At 35.1% G+C, this 22,500-nt stretch overlaps 1 protein-coding gene across 1 annotated transcript in view; it reads right to left on the minus strand.

Annotated features, from left to right (window-relative positions):
* The window catches only part of LOC135202505 (uncharacterized), a 184,020-nt gene that overhangs the window by 158,248 nt on the left and 3,272 nt on the right, over positions 1–22,500 (minus strand).

The following is a 22,500-nucleotide window of genomic DNA, read 5'->3' on the forward strand; positions in this document are numbered from 1 at the left end:
CCGAACTAAACTCCTACTCCTGAAAAGTTATTTTGACGGAAGGTCTCGTTTTCGAAAAAAAAAAAAGGCAACCGAAAAAAAATTGACGGCTGCCGCGCGACCCAATTCGCACCGTAAAAAGGGATGGAATTAATGGCCTCTTATTGTATCGCCGGAATATTAATGTGCCCAGGGGCTGAATTTCCGTCTCTTGTAAGTTTCGCTCGCTGTGCATACTACTTACGAAGATTGTTTCGTCTTTGAGAATAGAGTCGTTGGTTTTTGGGTTTCTTTTAACTTCTTGGTCGCGTTTATTATTATTATATTATTATTATTATTATTATTATTATTATTATTATTATTATTATTATTATTATTATTATTATTGGGGGAATTATTTTTTTTTTTTTTTTTTTTTTTTTTGCTCTATCACAGTCCTCCGATTCGACTGGGTGTATTTATAGTGTGGGGTTCCGGGGTTGCATCCTGCCTCCTTAGGAGTCCATCACTCTTCTTGCTATGTGCCCCGTTTCTAGGATCACTCTTCTGCATGAGCCCTGGAGCTACTTCGGCCTCTAGTTTTTCCAGATTCCTTTTCAGGGATCTTGGGATCGTGCTTAGTGTTCCTATGAGTATGGGTGCAATTTCCACTGGCATATCCCATATCCTTCTTATTTCTATTTTCAGGTCTTGATACTTATGAATTTTTTTTTTTTTTTTTTCCCTTTCCCTTTCTTCCTCTTCAACTCTGTGTCCCATGGTATTGCGACATCAATGAGTGATATTTTCTTCTTGATTTTGTCAATCAACATCACGTCTGGTCTATTTGCACGTATCACCCTATCTGTTCTGATACCATAGTCCCAGAGGATCTTTGCCTGATCGTTTTCTATCACTCCTTCTGGTTGGTGTTCGTACCACTTATTACTGCAAGGTAGCTGGTGTTTCTTGCACAGGTTCCAATGGAGGGCTTTTGCTACTGAATCATTCCTCTTTTTGTACTGGTTCTGTGCAAGTGCTGGACATTCGCTTGCTATGTGGTTTATGGTTTCATTTTTCGTATTGCACTTCCTACATATGGGAGAGATGTTATTTCCATCTATCGTTCTTTGGACATATCTGGTTCATAGGGCCTGATCTTGTGCCGTTGTTATCATTCCTTCAGTTTCCTTCTCTAGCTCTCCCCTCAGTAGCCATTACCACGTGTCATCGCTGGCTAGTTCTTTCGTCTGTCTCATGTATTGTCCGTGCATTGGTTTGTTATGCCATTCCTATGTTCTGCTTGTCTTTCTCCTGTCTCTGTATATTTGTGGGTCTTCGTATACTTTTATCAGTCCTTCTTCCCATGCACTCTTGAGCCACTCGTCTTCACTGGTCTTTATATTGCCCCAGTGCTCTGTTCTCGATGTTGACGCAGTTCTCTATGCTTAGTAGTCCTCTCCCTCCTTCCTTTCGTGTTATGTATAGTCTGTCCGTATTTGCTCTTGGGTGTAGTGCTTTGTGTATTGTCACATGTTTCCTGGTTTTCTGATCTATGCTGCGAAGTTCTGCCTTCGTCCATTCCACTATTCCTGGGCTGTATCTGTTTACGAGTCGCTGCATATATTCTTTCCTGATCGTGCCCTTCATCTCTTGATGTTTTATATCCTTCCATTATTCCCAGGTATTTGTATCCCGTCTCATCTATGTGTTTGATGTTGCTGCCATCTGGTAACTTTATCCCTTCAGTCAATGTTACTTTGCCCTTTTGTATGTTGACCAAGGCACATTTTTCTATTCCAAACTCCATCCTGATGTCCCCAGAACCATACAGCTTGATGTCGTCCATGAACATCAGATGGTTAATTCTGTTGCCTCTTTTCTTGAGTTGGTACCCAGCATCCATCTTCTGCAGTACTTTTGTCATGGGAATCATGGCTACTACGAAGAGTAGTGGGGACAGTGAGTTGCCCTGGAAGATCCCTCTCCTGACATTAACCTCTGCTAGTCTTGTTCCAGAGCTTGTAAGTGTTGTATTCCAGTTGCGCATTGTATTTTTGAGGAAGCTGATGGTGTTTTCCTCTACCCCATATATTTTCAGGCATTCTGTTAGCCATGTGTGTGGTACCATGTCGAAGGCTTTCTTATAGTCTATCCATGCCATGCTTGGGTTGGTTTTCCTTCTCTTACTGTTCTTCATTACCATTTTGTCTATCAGGAGCTGGTCTTTTGTGCCCCTACACTTCCTTCTGTAGTTGTATAGCCTTTCGCTGATGATACCTGTTAGTAACTTCCACATTATTGGTAGGCAGGTGATAGGCCTGTAGTTACTGGCTATATTTCCCTTACTCATATCTTTCTGGACTAAGGATGTTCTTCCTATGGTCATCCATTTGGGTGCATGGTGATTTGTGATACAATGCTGGGATTGTTCTGCTATTCTTGGGTGTAGGGCCTTCAAGTTTTTGAGCCAGTGTCCATGGACTTCATCGGGACCTGGGGCTTTCCAGTTGGGCATTTTCTTTAGTTGGTTGTCTGACTGTGTCTGTCGTGATGTCAGTGAATCTTTGTTTTATTCTCCCTGCCTTTAGCTCTTCAGCCTTGACTTCGTTGGATCCATGTGGCATGTTTGTGTGTGATACCGGATTGCTCCAGATGTTTTCCCAGAGTCTCTTACTTGGTTCGGCTTCAGGAATTTCTTGGTGGTTGTCTTCCCTTCTTAGTTGGCTGTATAGTCTTTTCTGGTTGGTTCCGAATAGTTTGTTCCGTTGGTATCCCATATTATTATTATTATTATTATTATTATTATTATTATTATTATTATTATTATTATTATTATTATTGATTATTATTATTATTATTTTATTATTATTATTATTATTATTATTATTATTATTATTATTATTATTATTATTATTATTATTATTATTATTAGTATTATTATTATTATTATTATTTAACTTTAACCAGGCTGTATCCCAGGAGAAATATAAGGTTCTCAATACGAAGAACACTGTCCAAAAAACGACATACGGAACTTAAATTAATTATATAATAAATTAAAATATATATATATATATATATATATATATATATATATATATATATATATATATATATATATATATATATATATCTAAATATATATATATATATATATATATATATATATATATATATATATATATATATATATATATATGTATGTATGTGTGTGTGCATTATATAGTTTACATATAAATAAAATAAATAGATAAATAAATTAATAGATTAATAAAGCAGGTTTCCAGTTTCTCTAAACCTAAACCGCCCTTCATATCAGTCGTTTCGACGCAATATTTTCAAAGCTGAGTGTTCTTGAAAAAATAGTGACAGATCGGATGCCTCAACTTGACATCCATCAAACGGAATTTGCATCTGCCAGCTTTGATGAGAGTTGCGCTTGCTGGCGTTTTTATATGATTTAGATTCGAAATGATTTTTTGGCAAGCTTCCGGGGAGTTGATATATATATATATATATATATATATATATATATATATATATATATATATATATATATATATATTTATCTATTTATCTATATATATATATATTTATCTATCTATCTATCTATCTATCTATCTATCTATCTCTATATATATATATATATAATATATATATATATATTTATCTATTTATATATATATATATATATTTATCTTGTCTATCTATGCTATCTATCTATCTATATATATATATATATATATATATATATATATATATATATATATATAGAGAGAGAGAGAGAGAGAGAGAGAGAGAGAGAGAGAGAGCTTTTTTTTTTTATTAGAATTGAGATTTTTGGATTTAATGATTTAATGATTGGAGAGAGAGAGAGAGAGAGAGAGAGAGAGAGAGAGAGAGAGAGAGAGAGAGAGAGAGAGAGAGAGAGAGTTTTTTTTTTTTTATCATAATTGAGATTTTTGGATCGAATGATTTTAATGATTTGGAGAGAGGAGAAGAGAGAGGAGAGAGAGAGAGAGGAGAGAGAGAGAGACGGAGAGAGAGACACGACTTTTATCAAAATTGAGATTTTTTGGATTTGAATGAAATAATTGATTGAGAGAAAGAGAGAGGAGAGAGGAGATCGAGAGAGGAGAAGAGAAAGAGAGAGAGAGGAGAGAGGAGGAAGCACAAAAGCCCCTTTAATGTTATGAACCACCTAAACTAACGAAAGGTTTTATTTCATCCACCTTACAGTGCACCAGACAGTCGTCATATTTGCAGCCGCACCGTCACTTTTAACTCCGATTAAAAGAAATAAAAAAACCGTCAAATTGCGCGCTCACTCAGTGGAGTTGGTAAATCAGATTCCGCGGTGGTTTCAAAGCCAGTTAGTTAATGTCGCCGGCACTCGACGTAAAAAGGGAAGGTCTTTATGCCTCATTCACTCGAGTAAAATAATTGAATCGCGCGCGACGACCGGGGAAAACAAAAAAAGAAACGGGTAATTAAAATGATGTTTCATTTGAAATGAAAATTACCAGGACGGCGGCGGTGGCGGTGGTGGAAGAGCTCATCAGCAAAATAAGAATAATTATTATTACAAATTAATATGATTATCATTATTATCCGGCAAGCAAACGTTGGATGATCTTTTAAAGATGCATTTATCGAATCGGGCGGTTTGATTTTGTACGTTTATATACGTAGTATATAGATATGAATATATATGTATGTGTATGCATATGCATATTTATATATATGTGTGTGTGTGTATGTATGCATGTATGTATACATATATATATTATATATAAATGTACACACACACACAACAACAAACACCTTACAACCCACACAACATTCACCAACACATTCACACACAACACACACACACACACACATATATATATATATATATATATATATATATATATATATATATATATATATAAACGTATATGATATATCCAGGTTACCTCTACCACGGAAATCATTGATTCTGAAAAGACAATTGTAGCTCAGTGTTTGTATATGTATCCGGTGGTGTGATAAATTCACACACACACACACACACACTTGATTTTATATATATATATATATATATATATATATATATATATATTTATATATATATTATATTATAGTAAATAGTTGAGAGAGAGAGAGAGAGAGAGAGAGAGAGAGAGAGAGAGAGAGAGAGAGAGAGAGAGAGAGAGCTTCAATAACGAATTGCTCAAGAGTTTCCTTGATGTATCATTTAATAACCAAAGTTTGCGCGCCTCTTTCACCTCAGGAAAATGTTGAGCAGGACGGGAATATATTGGCGGCCGGGAAAGTTCTTCGTAAAACTTGCTCTTTGGTCGCTCGTCTTTTCCAGCTTAAAGTCTCCTCTGAGCTGCCTACCGCACACATATATTTATAAAACGAGAAGTGTACTTTCCAGGAAAAAGAGCAAATGGTAATTAGATAATGAGTCAGTTTTTAAATGAAGACAAGAGTCATGGGGGGAAAAAATGCGTGTATATGAAAAGTTGCAGTGATTATAATTCCTAAAAGAACGATACCAAACTTGGCAACGTTCTTTTAGGAATTCAGATTACTATTTCCATTAAGAAATATACTAAAGTGGTTAACTTGAGCGGTCGTTAATACCTATAATAATTTACATTTTATTAGTTTATAAATGGGCAACGGTGGTGATCTGGAAGTCTCTTTAAAAGAGGGAATGAGGTAGTTTCATGTTGTCGTTAAGATCATTAAAAATATACACACAACACATGCAAAATTATTGATATTCGTTCATAAGTAAAATGCGTACATTTTATTCTCTACGATAATATACGAGAATACGACAAACGGCAATTTTGTTCAAGTCGTTAACGTCACTAAAAATATACACACATCACCTGCAAAATTATTGATATTTATTCGTAAGTAAAATGTGAACATTTTATTCTCTACGACAAAATACGAGAATACGATAAACGGCTATTTTTTTCAAGTTGTTAACATCATTAAAAATATACACACATCTCTTGCAAAATTACGGACATTCATTCATAAGTAAAATGCGTACATTTTATTCTCTACGACAAAATACGAGAATACGACAAAGGGCAATTAATTTTTCCAAGTCGTCGCATGAAAATTCCACACGCGTATCATTCCGGAATGAATTTTTTTTTTTTTTTTTGCCTCACAGGGCGGCTTGTCGCATTGTAAATTTAAAAGGCTGCTCTGTCAGTGGGAATAGTTACTGATATAATTGCGTTTTAACCCGGCCATGAATTTGTTCTTTTCCGGACTTTGAAGGGAATAATAATTCAACCTTCTCTGTTTCCGACGAACGAGGCGGAATCATAGCGCCTCAGTGGTATGATCGGTATGTTCATGGCCTGCCAGCTCGGAGGCCGCGAGTTCGATTCTCGGTCATTCCACTGAGGTGTGAGAGATGTGTATTTCTGGTGATAGTAGTTCACTCTCGACGTGGTTCGGATGTCACGTGAAGCCGTTGGTCCCGTTGTTGAATAACCACTGCGTTGCATGCAACGTAAAAACACCATACAAATAAAAATGAATACATCAATAAATAAATGAATAAATAAATAAATAAATAAACAGAGACGGAATCATACTCGTGTAAGTTACGCTTTCCCTTTGATGTATCGCGAGATATGGTCTTATCATTTTACGATTACTCAGAGATGAATTCTTGAATGATTTCCGTATCATGGCGTGGCGATAAATGGACGAAATAAACAGGAGATAAAAATGGAGAAACTCGGGAAGAGACGTTTGCGTATTCTTAGCTTTTAAAGAAAGAATGGTCATAATTGGATCCCGGTTGTGTTGTGTTATGAATCCAACATTTTTACATTTTTACTGCAGCTTTTGAGCTTATTTCTACGTTTGCTCATTATTACTATATATATCTATATATATATATATATATATTATATATATATATATATATATATATATATATATACTATATACAACACCTACACACACAGCACACGACACACACACACACACACACATATATATTATATATTTATATTATATATATAATATATTATATATATATAGATATAATTCTAATAGCTTGATCACGAACTATATAAAAAAACGTAGTGCTATGTATAAGTAAAGATTTTTATTTTCTTTTCTTCCGTAGCTTTATATACTATATACATATCATGTATATATATATATATATATATATATATATATATATATAAAATATATATATATAGATATTATATATATGTATGTATATATATCTGGATCACCTTGTCACTTCTAAAAATTATATTATTATTTATTATATATATTATTATTATTATTATTATTATTATTATTATTATTATTATTATTATTCAGTAGATGAAGCCTATTCTTATGGAACAAGCCTGCCAAAGGGGCCAATGACTTGAAATTCAAGCCTCCAAAGAATAAGGTGTTTATTAGAAAAAGTAAGAGAAAGTGAAGGGTAATACAGAAAGAAGAAGAACCTTGAATCCGAAAGGAAGTACAAACGAAGAAACCCCAACTCCAAGTGAGTAGAGTAAAAAGTCAGAGAATCAGTTCGCCAAAAGCAATTGCGATCTATTTTACAAAATGTCTCCGTATTGCCGGTATTTTCCAACGGGACTGGAGGCGTTTCAATGTTCTTAGATAGTGCAAACAATGAAACTCACGTGCTGCACTCTAGGCGTTACTGAGGGGTCTTCTACAGCGTCCCTTCGGCCCCTAGCTGCAACCTCTTTCATTCCTTTTTACTATACATCCGTTCGTATTCTCTTTCTTGTATCTGACTTGCCACCCTGTCTAACAGTTCTTTCTCAGTGCAACTGCTTTGAGGTTTTCCTCCTGTTACACCTTTCAAACTTTCTTACTGTCAGTTTGCCTTTCAGGCATGATTGACTTCATAAGTCCCAACGTTTGGGCTTTGGCCTAAATTGGACCAATCGATTTTATTTTTATCTTCGTTCCACAAATCGTTTACTGAGGGAGGCGGTTGGTTGGGGCGGGGAGGGGGTGGGGGTTGATTGGGGGGGCGGGGATGGTCTCTTAAAGACTGTAAATTCACGGCCACCAATTATGTTTAACAACGGAAGGTGTCGTTACAAACGGCTCTACTAAAGTTTTAGAATAAATTTCGGGACGGCCTTATTGGTTTAAAGAATGTTATTGTTCGCTGGCAATTTATTGGCTCAGGATGTTGCTTGTTTATTGTTCTTAGGAATGTTATTGTTCGCCTGCAGTTCAGTTTGTCACCTGGAGGCTCCGTTGTGTATTTCGCCTTGTTTTTGCGTTTTGCCTTTTGTAATGTGTTGGTTTTTCAGTTCTTTCTTTTTTGCTTAGTCCAATAATATTTTTTTATGATTCGCTGTTTATAGTTGTGTCTTAAAATTGTTTTGATTTTCTTTTTTTGAATGAATGTTTATCTGCTTTTGGAAATACGTTCTCTACGAAAATAAATCCATTTCTTATTCAAATCGTCGTAGAGCCAATAAAGTATAAGATACGATACATTGTTCCATGATACTTAAGATATACATGTCTCATTGACGTTTCTTAACAGCTGATTGGTTATGCTTTTTGCGTTAATGTTTATTATATTTATTACCTTTTATCAGACCAGTTTGGTCGAATTTTCTCGTAGATTGTATGGTCTGTTTTGATCCGTCTGGGTTGTGGAACTCTAAGTTCGTTATTCTCTCTCTCTCTCTCTCTCTCTCTCTCTCTCTCTCTCTCTCTCTCTTTTATAAAAGAACAAATTTAATTTTTTCTCCCACGTTCATTCATGAATAAACTACATCTCTCATTGTCACTAGAAACACAACACTGCACTCTTGTTCCCCGTCTTTGTCCATGAATAAGCAAACTGCAGCTCTCTCTCTCTCTCTCTCTCTCTCTCTCTCTCTCTCTTCTCATGAATGAATGGGCTACACTATTGTTTAGTTCCCGGGACTTGAATAAATTGCGCGCTCTCTATCTTTCATGCTGACGCAAGTACGCGCGCACACACACACACACACACACATATGAATGGATTACACTTCCTTGCATCTCTCTCTCTCCTCTCTCTCTCTCTCTCTCTCTCTCTCTCTCTCATGTAACTGAGTCCTAGGAATTCTTGTTGTGTATCATACCAGGCTTTTCTTTCTCCGTTCTTCTAACAAATCACGAAATCCATTGGTGAAAAGGTGCCTCGTCGTGTCCAACTTCTGTTTCGTTTCCTCGTTGCCTGACTTTGCTTGTTGTTGTCTCCTAAAGTCAACGTTGACGGTAAGAATCAGTGAACAGATATCAGCATCTTCATGGTTTTTACGGTCTAAATTTTTGCAGTTTTCTTCATGCCCAACTTGGTGAGAATTTTAATCTCAGTTGATTTTTTTTATTAATGGTAATATCGTAATTACTTATGGAATTGTATAAGCATTAGGTATATTGTATTTACTTATGGAATAGTAAACATTAGGTATATTGTTTTTACTTATGGAATAGTAAACATTAGCTATATTGTAATTACTTATGAAATAGTAAACATTAGGTATATTGTATTTACTTATGGAATAGTAAATATTAGCTATATTGTAATTACTTATCGAAAATATGTACATTAAAAATTGGAAGGTATATATTGTATTTACTTATGAATTAGTAAACATAGCAGGATATTGTAATTATTGGTATGATAGTAAACATTATGTATGTTGTCATTACTTATGGAATTGTAAACATTAAGTATATTGTAATTACTTATGGAATAGTAAACATTGGTATATAAGACTTAATTTGGGGAATAGTAAATATCAGGTATATTGTAATTACTTATGAATAGTTAAAAATAAGTTAATTTTAATATTAACGTAGGCAGACTCAGAAACATTAAGTATTTATTGGAATACTTATGAAATAGTATTTTACTTTGAAGTTGGGGGCTTTGAAAAATGGAACGGCAGACTTTCACCAAGTTTTTATGGTGCGATTTTGTTTATATTTTAGAAGTTGCTCTTTTCACAAGTTTTTATTTATTTTGTTAATTATGGCTTTTTAATTTTCTGATATGTTACACGTTATTAAAGGGTTTTCAGTATATATATATATATATAATATATATATATATATATATATATATCAATATTATATATATATATATATATATATATATTACAATAAACAGGACAGCGAGAAGACCGGAAATAATTTTTTCTTTTTATTTATACCAACGTTTCGGGACTCTTTTTCCATCATCTTCCAGGCTACTGATAGAATTAATTTTGTCTATATTGAAACGTAGGCTAATAATTATAAGAAATTTCATATAATTATTAGACTACTTTTTCAATATTTTCAAATTAGTTCTATCCATTTATAGCCCGGAGGATGATGGAAAATGATGCCTGGAACGTTGGTGTAAATAAAAAAAAAAAAAAAAAATGATTTGCCGGTCTTTTCGCTTTCCAGGTTATTTAGTAGACACACACACACACACACACACACACACACACATATATATAATATATATATATATTTATTATATATATATATATATAATATATATATATATAATATATATATATATATAAGAAGACTTCTGTGAATTTGTAAATGAACTTCAAAATCTCAATATCGTGCGATGTTTCAAAGGAAATGTGATAATGATGATAAAACTAGACGAAGGGGAAGGGAATGCCTTGGAAAGACGCTTCAGATAAAGATTGCGATAACAAAAGCGAAGGATTATATCGGACAAAGAAATGGGGGGGAACAGAAAAGTACTGTGAATAGGTAAAAAAAAACGAGAGACGAGGGAGGAGATAGAGAGAGAGAAGAGGGTCAGAGAGAAGGGGACGATGAGAGAGAGAGAGAGGAAAGTGGGAAGGGTGATAGGTAGCTAGATGGAGAAAGAGGGTAGGAAGAGGAGAGAGAGAGAGAGAGAGAGAGAAGAGAGATGATGAGAGAGAGAGTAGAGAGAAGTACGAGATTTCGAGAGAGAGTAGAGAGAGAGATAGAGAGGAGAGGGAGTGAGAGAGGGCAGCAGGAGAAATGAGAGAGAGAGAGAGAGAGCTCTCTCTCTGTAACTACAGGGGGACACAGAAGCAATGCATCTCATCAAAGCGTTATCAGTTTATAAAAAGAGAGAGACTATATAAAATTCGCCTTATCTAGAGACGGGACGGTTCCAAAGGGTTCATTATTATCAAAGGCAGGAAATGGCGTCCAGAGATGACAGGTATTCAAAAAAAACTAATAACCCATTTTCGGTGGGATTTTGTTTTTGCGGACTGTTTCAACCCCCTCCCCCCCCCCCCCCCCACCCCCCCGCCCCCACCCACGCCCCGCACCCCCTTGGGAGATATTTACTGGGGGACATTTTTACCCCTCATTGCCGTGGTTCCTCAACCTTGGACTAGTAAAACTAATCAGAAGGGAGGGTTTCGTTTTGGAGGACTGTCCCCCCCCCACCCCCCCCCCAAACCCCCCCCCCCCCCCCCCCCCCCCCGAGATATTTATTGGGGACATTTTTACCCCTCATCCCGTGTTTCCTCATTGGACGAGTGGTTTATATGCTCGCCTACCAATTTGGTAGTCCCGAATTCGATTCCCCGCTCTACCAACGCGGAATCAGAGGAATTTGTTTCTTGTGATTAGAATTTAATTTCTCGATATAATGTGGTTCGGATCCCACAGTAAGCTGTAGTTCCCGTTGCTAGGTAACCAATTGGTTCTTAGCCACTTAAAAGTATCTAATCCTGAGGCGTGATACCTTGCGTAAGCAGCAGACCTTGCACACCACACCTAGTCGGGAATAATGCCGTCAGTGCACCTCGTGCAATGCACTGTAGGCATTACTTAAGGTTCTTTGATGCGTCCCTTCGGCCCCTAGCTGCAACCCCGTTCGTTCCTTTTATTATACCTCTGTTAATATTCTCTTTCTTCCATCTTACTTCCCACCTTCTCTTAACAATTGATTCATAGTGCAACTGCTTTGAGGTTTGCCTCCCGTTACATCTGTCAAACCTTTCTACTCTCTATTTCCCTTTCAGCGCTGAATGACCTCATTGGTCCCAAGCGCTTGGCCTTTGGCTTATAACTTTTTGGAGTTGAAAAAAGAAACCCTTTTATCCAAGTGACTTAGCAATTTGTTCAACGTACCAGAACTTTAGAACGACGCCATTTTATGCAAATCATTTCCTTGAGAGGACAAGAAACGATTTCACGCTGTTCTGAAAAGCCTTTGAATAAGGCTCTATGGGGATATGGAAGTTTAATGTATTCCTTCAATATATTACATAAAACTATAGGTAGGTCTGGATTAATCGTTCTGAGAATAGTCTTGTATTCCTTTATTACATTATAATATATTAAAATTGGTTGTGGATAGAATATTCTGACCAGTGTCTTGTATTCCTTCAATTACAATAAATTAAAATTGGTTGTAGGTAATATTCTGACAAGTGTCTTGTATTCCTTCAACACATTACAATATATTAACATTGGTTATGGATAAAATATTCTGACCATTGTCTTGTATTCCTTTAATACATTACCATAGATGTCTTGTATTCATTCAATACATTACAATATATTAATTTTGGTTTTGGATGAAATGTTCTGACAGTTTTCGAGTATTTCTTGAATATGTTACTCTTAATGAAAGGTGGATCTGGATAAGATATTCTGACAATGTTCTTATATTCCTTTAATATATTACTTTAAATAAAAAAATTTTGGGATAAAATATTCTTACAATTTTCTTATATTCCTTTAATAAGTTAAATTAAAAGTGAGTCTGGATAAGATATTCTGTCGATATTCTTATATTTCATTAATATATTACTTTCAATTGAAGGTAAGTATGGATAAATTACTCTGACAATTGTCAGTTTTCTCGTATTCCTTTAATATATTACATTAAAGAAAAATCTCTCAGTATTTTCTTGTCCCTCTGAAAAGCAAATCGCTCAAATTGATGATCTTCAGTGGTGATAAAAATTGAGAAACTGTCAGTAATTATATTCGTAATCTGCTGTATTAGTTTATTAATTACCCAACTGCAGTATGTTGTTAATCTATAACTGTTAAGAATAATTATAACGTGACGATTTTCTAATTCACTGGCATGCAGATTATGCCATCAGCAGCTAAAACAGAATTGAAAAAAAACATGAAATCGGATAACTCGCTTAATCCAAATGTCAAAGTCACCAGCGCAAACTAATGAGGACCCGGATTAAGTATTTGAAGAGCCGCGTCGTCTGGAATCATACTCTCTCTCTCTCTCTCTCTCTCTCTCTCCTCTCTCCTTCTTTTTAGTCGACTGCGAAGGAATTTTAATGACGTGACGCTGTCCACTCAGCTGGTTTATCAGCCTGGAGAAGTGAGTCGACTCCTCGACTCCACTTTTCGAGTGCTACATTTCGTCATCAAAAGGAGTGGATGCCTCTTCAGGGGCCGGGCGTGAAAGCTTCGCTCTGACTGACTGCTGACTGAGAGAGAGAGAGAGAGAGAGAGAGAGAGAGAGAGAGAGAGAGAGAGGTGGAGAGTGGGGCGGTACCGGGAGGAAGAAACGTTTCGAAAGTATTCGTGCGTTTTATGTCCTTATCTCAGTTTTAAGATAAAAAATGAGAGAGAGAGAGAGAGAGAGAGAGAGAGAGAGAGAGAGAGAGAGAAGGTGGGGCGGTGGGGGGAGGAAACGTTATGTCTTCATTTCAGTTTCAAGATAAAAAAGAAATGAAGATTTCTAGAGATTTCTATAGAGAGAGAGAGAGAGAGAGAGGAGAGAAGAGAGAGAGAGAGAGAGAGAGAGAGGGGTGGGGCGGTTGGAGGTAGAAACGTTTCGAAAATATCCATGGGTTTTATGTCCTTATTTTAGTTTTAAGATAAAAAAAGATAGGATGTCTAGAAATTGAGAGAGAGAGAGAGAGAGAGAGAGAGAGAGAGAGAGAGAGAGAGAGAGAGAGCTGTGGGCTGGTGTTAGGAGGAAGCGTTTCGAAAATATCCATGAGTTTTGTGTCCTTATGTCCTAATGAACACCATAGTATTCTTTAGAAGCTTGAATTTCAAGTCAGTGGCTCTTATGTACGTATGTATATATGTGTTTATATATTTATATACGAACAAAGTTACAGCCACGAATATTAAAAGTGAAACAATTGAGATGCTTAGTTGCTGTGACCATGTAACGAAAGCATTTTGCATCTTAATCGTTTCACGTTTTCTTTGTGTCTGATACTTTGTTCGTAAAATTGCCACGTTTTTACCTTTTTTGTGATTTAGAATCAAATCATATGTATATATATATATATATATATATATATATATATATATATATATATATATATATATATATATATATATATATATATGTATTTGATTCTAAATACGGTAAAACGTGGCAATTATACGAACAAAGTATCATATACAAAGAAAACGTGAAAACGATTATATCGAAATGCTTTCGTTTTAAACTGGTCAGCAACTAGCTCTCAAATGTTTTCACTTTTTAATATTCTGGTTTTTTTTTTTTTTGGTAACTTTGTTCGTATATAAATATATAACACTATATTCATACGTACATAAGACCACTGAAAACTTGAAATTCAAGCTTCTAAAGAAATACTATGGTGTTCATTAGGACATAAGGACAAATAAAACTCATGGATATTTCGAAACGCTTCATCCTAACACCACCCACCCTCTCTATCTCTCTCTCTAGTCTCTCTCTCTCTCTCTCCCTCTCTCTCAATCATTCGTCCTCTCTCTCGAAATTTCTAGAAATCTCTACTTTTTGACATTTTGAAACATATATATATATATATATATATATTATATATATATATATATTCCCTATATATGATATATATATATAGTGATTATAGGTAAATATATATATGGGGGGGGGGGATATATATTATATATATATATATATATCTATATATATATATATATATATATATATATATAGATATATATATATATATATATATATATATATTGTCAAAATGTTGGTGATGAGCATAATGATATAAGACATTTACAGTATAAATCGAAAATCATAAACGAACATTAAAACCTGCTCTAAACGTGGACACCTCCAGCTTCCCTTTGAAGTTTAATATTAGTTATTTTATAAGTTTCGAATTATATTGTAAAAGTCTTATATATATATATATATATAATATATATATATATATATATATATAATATATATATATGTATATATATATATATATATATATATATATATATATATATATATATATATTTACGTTTGAACCGGCCTCGTGTGGCCCAAAACGTAAAGGAAAATATTATAAGGAAATGAAAGGTAACTGGATATTAACTTACCTTAAAAAGGGGGGTTGTGGTATTATTATTTTTAGAGAAAAAGGTCGCCAGAAAACTCAGCTACTTACTTTACATACATTTATTTACAAAAGGCCGTTGGAAGGCCGGGAGAAAGAGTAAATGCAGCCTGTCCACACGGGACCAATATTATCTCTCACAAGGGGATAACTGGCTAAAAATGAGATTCATGTAAATGCTGGTTTTCAAAATTATTATATCATCTTGCGGTAATGCAAGCACTGCGGGCGCAAAAAGACTTTGGACACCTGACTCAGCAGATCTGGAAAAGATCCCAGATTAGACACAAATGAATTAAAGATTTCTTGCACAAGTTACAGAACTCACTTTGTCTAACACACTGGGGGGAACTCTGAGTGTTAAATGAAATATTCAATGACTTCACTTGTCTGGGACGATCACAAATGGGAGGCATGCTGCCACGAGGCAGGGAAGAGGAACAAAGGAATGCTCATTTGAGAATTAGGAGTTGGAATTTTGAAAATGGGGAGTAGTTACGACACCAGGAGGGAAAGAACTGGTAGTATGACTGATTCACAAGACGTACCTGGATGCCATAGTAAGTGGACCGTTGTGGAAATGTGGCGTCGGCTTTGTCTCAGGTCTGGGCTCGCCAGTAACGCCTTGGTAGGCCTAATTGGCAGGCTGGCTGGGACATCCGTCCGAGGTCACGACTGGAGGCGACTGAGGCCGACTGCATGTTAAGCGGGTGGGTGTTGGGGGTCAGTTTATCCCCCCAAGAGCAGGGGGTGCATCCTGGAAACAGAACATACGGCCAGCAAAGGGTTCACAGGAAAAAGGAGCTTAAGACATAGGCCTAATAAAGGGTACCTGGCTAGCTACACACTTCCCTTTGGGATACGTCCCTAAAGCCTGACAAGGAGCCTTTAGCCCAAAGGGATAACGGTGGCGCCGGGCCATTTGCCAGGCTGGCCATGATTTCGTGTTTCCTGCCTAAATCAAGCTGATATTTGGGTAAATATGGCTGATCTTTTAGAAATAAAATTAGATTAAATAAATGCTGGGGAGACGAGGAGATCAATAAATGTAACAATATAATTATAATATATATATAATATATATATATATATACATATATATATATATATATAGTATATATATATATATATATATATATATATATATATATATATATATATAAATCTACATATGAAAATACATACATGTCTGTAGGTATTTAATGTGATTTCGTTGTTATATATATATATATATATATATATATATATATATATATATATAATTCATGTATAGCAATCGTAAATATAAACTAAAATAACCTTTTTTCTTTCTCTCTTTTTCCAGGTAAGTGACTGGCAGAGGGCGTTGTAAACCGTACCAGTATCGCTTAAGGTGGACTGCGGCGGTTCACTTTGGAAGAACTGGAGGGAATATTGTGTAATCATAAAACCTGAACGATGAAGCCCCCCTACATAAAATATTGGTAGGGGCAACCCATCCGCATCCCATCTCGCCTTATAACGTTCCCCGTTTTATGATCAAACGAAAGAAGGAATTCGATTTCCGTCTTGGAATATCAGGTCTGGCATCAACCAAGGTAGCGAAGGATAATGCTCTTGATAAGGTACGTTAGTCGTTTTTTTTAGCTTACTCGTGGAGTAAGCCTACAAACTACTTTGTTGTTTTTTTGTTGTTGTTGTTCTTGCTGTTGTCGTTCATGTTGGGGGTTAGGAAAGGCCTATGGAAGAGTCTAAAAAGGCTCTGGAAAAGGTGTTTGCGTTTAGTTAAAGATACAGACATTTTAGGATAGGATATTTATGATTTATTTATTAGAATGAAAATGTAGAAAATAAATGATGTACATGTTAAACAGTAGAGAATAATTATTTCTAATAATATATAGCGCATGTATTTTAATTTTCGTTGGTGAAACAACGTTCTATTTTAGCATGCTCCCCGAGTAAGCTGGAGGTCAGAGCACGCCATGGGATGTGGGGTTTGGGGGAGGGGGCGGAGTTCATTTCTCGAAGCTGTTTGATGTACATGCTGGAATAGTTTTTCTAGTGCAGTTGTGGAGTCATCAGATCTCCGATTATTTAAGCGAGGGACGAATTCATTCCTACTCTCATCTGACGTCTCCTGAATGTCAGCTGTATCGGTTTTATTTACATTTGTGTTTATTTATTTATCTCTTTATCACCTTTCTCCATAACTTGCATATCTCTGCAGGTTGCTTTCTCTTTGAAGCCCTGTTGGGTTTATTATAGCCTGTTAACTCTGTCTATAGATATCTTTAGCTGAAGATTTAAAGACAAAATAAAATGCGAATAATCTGTGCATGTTCAGGTACTGAATTTTATCTTTATTATAATCTGTTAACTCTTTGAAACCTTCATGGGTTTATTATAATCTGTTAACTATTTGAAACCCTTTTGGGTTTATTATAATCTGTTAACTCTTTGAAACCCTTTTGGGTTTATTATAATCTGTTAACTCTTTGAAACCTTCATGGGTTTATTATAATTTGTTAACTATTTGAAACACGTTTGTGTTTATTATAATCTGTTAACTCTTTGAAACCCTTTTGGGTTTATTACAATCTGTCAACTCTTTGAAACCTTTTTGGGTTTATTATAATCTGTTAACTCTCTGAAACTCTTTGGAGTTTATTATAGTCTGTTAACTCTTTGAACCCCTTTTGGGTTTATTATAATCTGTTAACTCTTTGAAACCTTTTGGGTTTATTATAATCTGTTAACTCTTTGAAACCCTTTTGGGTTTATTATAGTCTGTTAACTCTTTGAAACCCTTTTGGGTTTATTATAATCTGTTAACTCTTTGAACCCCTTTTGGGTTTATTATAGTCTGTTAAATCTTTGAAACCTTTTTGGGTTTATTATAATCTGTTAACTCTTTGAAACCTTTTTGCGTTTATTATAGTTAAACTCTTTGAAACCCTTTTGGTTTATATAGCTGTTAAATCTTTGAAACCCTTTTTGGGGTTTATTATATCTGTTAACTCTGAAAAAACCTGCGTTTTATTATAAAGTCTTTGTTAACTCTTTGAAAACCCTTTGGGTTTATTATAGTCTGTTAAATCTTTGAAACCTTTTTGGGTTTATTATAATCTGTTAACTCTTTGAAACCCTTTTGCGTTTATTATAGTCTGTTAACTCTTTGAAACCCTTTTGGGTTTATTATAGTCTGTTAACTCTTTGAAACCTTTTTGGGTTTATTATAATCTGTTAACTCTTTGAAACCCTTTTGGGTTTATTATAGTCTGTTAACTAGGTCTATAAATATCTTCAGCTGACGACTTAAAGACAGAAGAGAAAAGATGTACAATTATTATACATTCCATCCTTGATTTTTCCCACCATATAGTTATCTTTATACCCGTTTTGTTACCCGAAGTCTTTGAATATAATTTTTTTTATATGGAGTATTCGCTGAGGATGACGTACCACATGTTAGGATGCCGATATTTTATGTATTTTTTACACCGTCTTTTTTTATGCGAAGGCGACCAGCGGGAGTTTATACATATTCTTGATATGGCTCGTAAATAGTTTTACTTTTATGCATGTAGTCATTCGTCTGTTAGTATGGGATGTATACGTTGAAGGTGATTCACTATATATACGTGTTGTGGCGGCAAGTCTCTCTCTCTCTGTCTGTCTCTCTCTCTCTCTCTCTCGTCTCTCTCTCTCTCTCTCTCTCATGTATATATTATATATATATATATTATATATATATATATATATATGTATATATATATGTGTGTGTGTGTGTGTTGTGTGTGTGTAAAATAAAAGAGGAGCCCTAAACACACCAAAATATGGAAAGTATACGTACTATATTTTGGTGTATTTAGGGCTACTTTTATTAGAAGTGAATTGTATACCAGAGGGGGACGCATTTTTAACCAGAACACACACACACACACATATATATATATAACTATATATAGTATATATATATAATAATGTATGTGTGTGTGCGTGGTGGTAGTGTACATATGTGAATAACATATGTATATATATATATTAGGTATATATATATATCATATATAATATAATACATATTCATAATATATACATAAAAGCATGCTTGCATCTAACGTGGCATTAAAAAAAGAAACACATAAAAGAGGAGAGTTAAAAAAAAACGCCTGTCATGTGGAAATTTGAAGACTGAGTGAGTGAATTACGTTGTGTAGAAAACGAAAGAAAACGCTGGTAGAAAACAAAGAAAACGAGCGACCGTACGGATTCGTACAGAGCGATCCGTCGGCAGTATAAGTGCGACCGTAAACAAGGAAAACATATGACTGCCTTTATGCGGCCGTCAGGAATAATTCGAGGGAACGCGGCATTCTAAAGGCAGCGATTCCTTCACCAGCACAAAAATGAGAGAGAGAGAGAGAGTCACTCGAAACGTTTTCCTCAAGATGATGTCAGTTTACCTTGAAGCGAGTATAGGCCAACAGAGGAGAGAGAGAGAGAGAGAGAGAGAGAGAGAGAGAGAGAGAGAGAGAGAGAGAGAGAGAAAGGAAACTGAAGAGTAAATGCGAATTTTATCTTCCCCAAAGAGTTACGAAAGGGCCTGTGATCTGGTTAAAAGGAATAAATGAGTTGATATGAGAGAGAGAGAGAGAGAGAGAGAGAGAGAGAGAGAGAGAGAGAGAGCATAAATGTGGAATACTACCGGGTTTTCCTTCATTTCGTACATAGTGATATTGATGTATGTTTTTAGTAATATATTTCTCGATTTAGATATTTTATTTTCTTTATTTTTTTGTCTTATGATTTTTTTTGTATATAGCAATTTTATTAGGTGAAACGGTCTTTCGAATGGCTACAGTTTATCGAGCTCTTCTAATAGACAGATCTATTCATGCTCTATAAATAGATATAATTATTTTATTATTATTATTATTATTATTATTATTATTATTATTATAGTATTATTATTATATTATTATTATTTTTTTTTTTTTTTTTTTTTTTTTTTTTTTTTTTTTTTTTTTATATTAGTTAATTATTATTTAAAATTAACTTTGCAGGCTGAGCAGCAATACTTTCTATAAAACATATTATTATTTTATTTGATTATTTATTATTATTATTATTATTATTTTTTTTTTTTTTCTTTCTTTTTTTTTTTTTTTTTTTTTTTTGCTCTATCACAGTCCTCCAATTCGACTGGGTGGTATTTATAGTGTGGGGTTCCGGGTTGCATCCTGCTCCTTAGGAGTCCATCACTTTTTCTTACTATGTGCGCCGTTTCTAGGATCACACTCATTCTGCATGAGTCCTGGAGCTACATTCAGCCTCTAGTTTTTTCTAGATTCCTTTTCAGGGATCTTGGGATCGTGCCTAGTGCTCCTATGATTATGGGTACGATTTCCACTGGCATATCCCATATCCTTCTTATTTCTATTTCAGATCTTGATACTATCCATTTTTTTTTCCCTTTTTTTCTCTCTTTCTCTTCAACTCTGGTGTCCCCATGGTATTGCGACATCAATGAGTGATACTTTCTTCTTGACTTTGTCAATCAACGTCACGTCTGGTCTGTTTGCACGTATCACCCTATACCGTTCTGATACCATAGTCCCAGAGGATCTTTCGCCTGATCGTTTTCTATCACTCCTTCAGGTTGGTGCTCGTACCACTTATTACTGCAAGGTAGCTGATGTTTCTTGCACAGGCTCCAGTGGAGGGCTTTTTGCCACTGAATCATGCCTCTTTTGTACTGGTTCTGTGCAAGTGCCGGGACATTCACTTGCTATGTGGTTATGGTTTCATTTTTCGTATTGACACTTCCTACATATGGGAGAGATGTTATTTACCGTCTATCGTTCTTTGAACATATCTGGTTCTTAGGGCCTGATCTTGTGCCGCTGTTATCATTCCTTCAGTTTCCTTCTTTAGCTCTCCCTCTGTAGCCATTGCCATGTGTCATCGCTGGCTAGTTCTTTTAGTCTGTCTCATGTATTGTCCGTGCATTGGTTTGTTGTGCCAGTCCTCTGTTCTGTCTGTCTTTCTCCTGTTCTGTATATTTGTGGGTCTTCGTCTACTTTTATTAGTCCTTCTTCCCATGCACTCTTTAGCCACTCGTTCATCACGGTTTTCAGATATTTGCCCCAGTGCTCTGTTTTTCGATGTTGACGCAGTCCTCTATACTTAGTAGTCCTCTCCCTCCTTCCTTTCGTGTTATGTATAGTCTGTCCGTATTTGCTCTTGGGTGTAGTGCTTTGTGTATTGTCATATGTTTCCTGGTTTTTTCTGATCTATGCTGCGGAGTTCTGCCTTCGTCCATTCCACTATTCCTGCGCTGTATCTGATTACTGGCACTGCCCATGTGTTTATGGCTTTTATCATATTTTCCGGCGTTGAGTTTTGACTTGAGTATCGCCTTGAGTCTCTGCATATATATTATTATTATTATTATTAGTATTATTATTATTATTATTATGCTGTTGAATACAATGGCATAATTCATCGAATCAATTTTATATATTATCTTTTCTATTTTTATTAATATAAGAGATGATATATAAGATTAATTCGCTGAATTCTGCCATTTTATTCAACCGCATTTGTTGCTAAGAGGGTCTTCTTCCAAAATATTATTATTGCTATTTTCATCACTAATTATTATTATCATGATTATTGCTATTATTATTGGTGCCTGTAAATCAATTTACCCCGACGCCGCTCGTCAAGCGTGGAAGCGACTAATAACATTAATCTCGATTAATTGCCGTAATGGAACTTCGTTAAGTTGTCCTCTCGTGACGCAATTTCCGGTCGGGATGCAAAATGACCCGATATCATCAATGATAATGAAGAATCCTTTTGTATGTTACGCAACGTACCGCCCTATATGCATAGTAATACAAATGACCTTATATTATTAGACTCCCCCTGGCTGCTGCTAATGACACTCTCTGATCGACCTCTAATTGCTCTTAAGAACGAGCCTCGACAGCTTCATTTGCATACTGCGTGCACCTGTCACGGATCAACAGTGTCGCGGATTTTTTTGTTGGTGTGTTTGGCCAGAGATGTTTAAAAAGCAATTGTGTGTGTGTGTATGTGTATATGTATGTATGTATGTATGTATATAATGAACATATATATATATATATATATACTATATATATATATATATATATATATAATATATATA

The sequence above is a fragment of the Macrobrachium nipponense genome, chromosome 30 (genome assembly GCF_015104395.2).
Source record: "Macrobrachium nipponense isolate FS-2020 chromosome 30, ASM1510439v2, whole genome shotgun sequence".
NCBI lineage: Eukaryota > Metazoa > Arthropoda > Malacostraca > Decapoda > Palaemonidae > Macrobrachium > Macrobrachium nipponense.